We start from the raw sequence: 2,914 nt of genomic DNA on the forward strand, positions 1-2,914 counted from the left end.
ACACTTTAACAGCTGAGAGCTCAATTTTGAAAATGAAATGTATTTTAATAAACACTGCCTTTATTCAAAGCGAGTAAACATTTTGTTTCCCAGTGCTGTTCCCAGATACAGCTTCTCATGTCTCCTTTCGTCAAGTGCACTCTGAGAAACGGGACTCAGAAAGGCCTATTTCACAGATGAAGAAGCTGAGTGGCAGCCATGACTTTGTTTCCACAGGATTTTAAGAAACAAGAGTGGTCATTATTAGATACAATCAGTTTGTTTGTATAAACAGTTGCAAGGAGAAAGAGGTGGAAACTTCAGGGTTCCGTGTAAAGCGAGTTCAGGGAAAATGTAAATGTCCCGCCACGGGAACGGTGACCGGCCACAGGGAGGGTACATGGTGACGCACGGGCACGTTTGCTGCCTCGCTGACTGAGATTCAGGGGAGAGCAAAGGAAGGAGCCGAGCCGGGGAGGCCTGTGGGAGATGGACTGGGTTCTCCGCTCGAGCAGTTCCTGTCCTAGTCGGAGTCCATTTCTCAGGACCACCGGGGAAGAGTAAGATCAGGTCATGATTGACATCGATCATCTTAGGTTAAAACGGTCAGTCCCAGGCGGGCTCTTCCTGCTGTGTCCGACACTGTTCCTGCGAAAATGCTGCCTCGCGCCTCCTGCTGGCTTAGTGAGCACGCTGGTCAGGAGCAGATAGACACCTAGCACCTAACTGTAGTTTATCGGCTGTGAGGAAATGAAAGCCTGATGCCAGGTGGAGCGAGGGAGCCATGTCCAACAGGACAGGGGAGGCACGTGTCCTGACCGAGGACATTTAGGCTGTTCCCCGGGTTCTGCATTACCATTGAGGCTGCACAAAGTCAATGGCCTTGTACACGCCGCTCCACACACGTGAGAACTCAGCCGACGGCAGGGTCAGTGGGTCAGAGGCACAAGCCTGGTGCTCCTGGTAAGTGTTGCCAGGTCAGCTGCCCCTCAGACTTCTCACAGGTGATGATGGTGCCTCATTATAGTTTTAATTTGCTTCTCTCTTACTGTGGGGGTCATCTGTGTCATGGTGTAAAAAGGGACACTTCTGTTTCCTTTCCTTCCAACTATCTGTTATATCAGTGGCCAGCTGTTGCTTTTTAAAAATTTATTGGATTGCTGTCCTTGTTAAGGGCATTTTTTACATGTGAAGGCACCTTATATGCAGGGTTGGTTAGTGTGTGTACTGCTGGAGGGCAGGGCTATGTCTCAGCCCCATGGAGGCTCCAGGCGCCCGGCACAGGGCCTGCCACCTGACCATGTCCTTGCTGCTTGCACCTGTCTCTCAGCTGGAGTGACTCAGCCTAGTGTTGTGTTTGCACCTCACAGATGGTGACGGAGGACAAGTAGAGGTCTCCTCTGCCCCTGAAGCCAACATCATCATCTCATCCTGTGAGGAGCCCAGAATACGGGTCACTGTGTCTGTCACCTCACCCCTAATGCCAGAGGACCCATCCGTGGACAGAGGTGCAGCCAGGCCCTTCTGTGTAGCCCCCTCCCACACACCAGGTGGCTTAGGGAAGCATCTGACTCTGCTCTGGGCAGAGGAAGAGGGTTGGGGTGCAGCCTTCTGGCACTTCTGTCAGCCCCGGATGCCACTGCTCAGATAAGAGCTGGGCCTCAGGGAAGCGGAGGAAATGAGCTAGTGACAGTGTCTCAGGCGGGCTCAGAACCAGGCTGTGCATGTGCTCCTGGGCCTTGCTCGTGCAGCACCATGCTCCTCCCTTGCCTGCAGTCCAGTGGAAACCAGTTGTGCCAGGTCCCAGGAGCTCAGATTGTCCATCTGTCCGCAGCAGAGGCCACAGCAGAGGTCATAGCAGAACCTGCTGTCCCGGCACGGCTCGTGTGGGACATGAGCGTCGGGGGCTTGAGTCACATTGGCATTGCTCAAGAGAGTGGGAGGGGTGTTGCGCCAGGCCAGAGGGCAGCCAGGGCCTTGAGTCACGGCCACGGCCACCCAGTGAAGGCCGTGACAGGGAAGCACCCTGAGGCTCATCGAGCCTGGAACCTCCTGGAACAGCCCCCAGGACCATTTTCCAAATTCCATTCATTCTTGAGCCCTCTTCATGATTGTTGTTTACTACCAACATTTTTCTTTAAATCAATTCACTTTTAACACAAAAATTTTTTTAAATATATTTTTAATGATTTCAGAGAGGAAGGGAGAGGGGGAGAGAGAGAGACAAACATCAATGATGAGAGAGCTGCCTTCTGCATCCTTCCTACTGGGGATCAAGTCCGAAATCCAGGCATGTGCCCTTGACCGAAATCGAACCTGGGACCCTTCAATCCGCAGGCAGATGCTCTATCCACTGAGCCAAACTGGCCAGGGCAACACTTACATTTTTAAAGAGGAGAACCTATGACTGTAAGTGGGAAGCCATTATTTATTGTCATAAATGGAGAGTTGTCTATCCAGGGGGTGATGAACAACATTAAATTCTAGCTGAAGGCCCTGCTGGGCTTCGCTCAAACACACAAGGTGGAGATTGGGAATGTTAGAAAGTGTTAAAGATCGTGGTCACAAGATGGAGGCTGACCGGAAAGATTAAGATGCGGAAACCCCTCTGTAAAGAAATACTTTCTATGACCACCAGGAGCCCGTCAGCCTCACTCAGGTGTCTCCTCACTCCACGCCCCGGCTGGCTGTTTCGGGGAGGGTAGCTTCTAACCCAGTGATGGCAAACCTTTTGAGCTCGGTGTGTCAGCATTTTGAAAAACCCTAACTTAACTCTGGTGCCGTGTCACATATAGAAATTTTTTGATATTTGCAACCATAGTAAAACAAAGATTTATATTTTTGATATTTATTTTATACTAGAGGCCCGGTGCACAAAAATTTGTGCACTCGGGGGGGAAAGGGGGTCCCTCAGCCCGGCCTGTGCCCTCTCGCA

The 2,914-nt window shown here is 51.3% G+C and overlaps 1 protein-coding gene across 6 annotated transcripts in view; it reads left to right on the forward strand.

The window, feature by feature from the left end:
- Positions 1-2,914, forward strand: part of MATK (megakaryocyte-associated tyrosine kinase) — a 36,729-nt gene that overhangs the window by 7,925 nt on the left and 25,890 nt on the right. The gene's annotated exons all lie outside the window — the stretch shown is intronic.

Source organism: Myotis brandtii, unplaced genomic scaffold, assembly GCF_000412655.1.
Source record: "Myotis brandtii unplaced genomic scaffold, ASM41265v1 scaffold122, whole genome shotgun sequence".
NCBI lineage: Eukaryota > Metazoa > Chordata > Mammalia > Chiroptera > Vespertilionidae > Myotis > Myotis brandtii.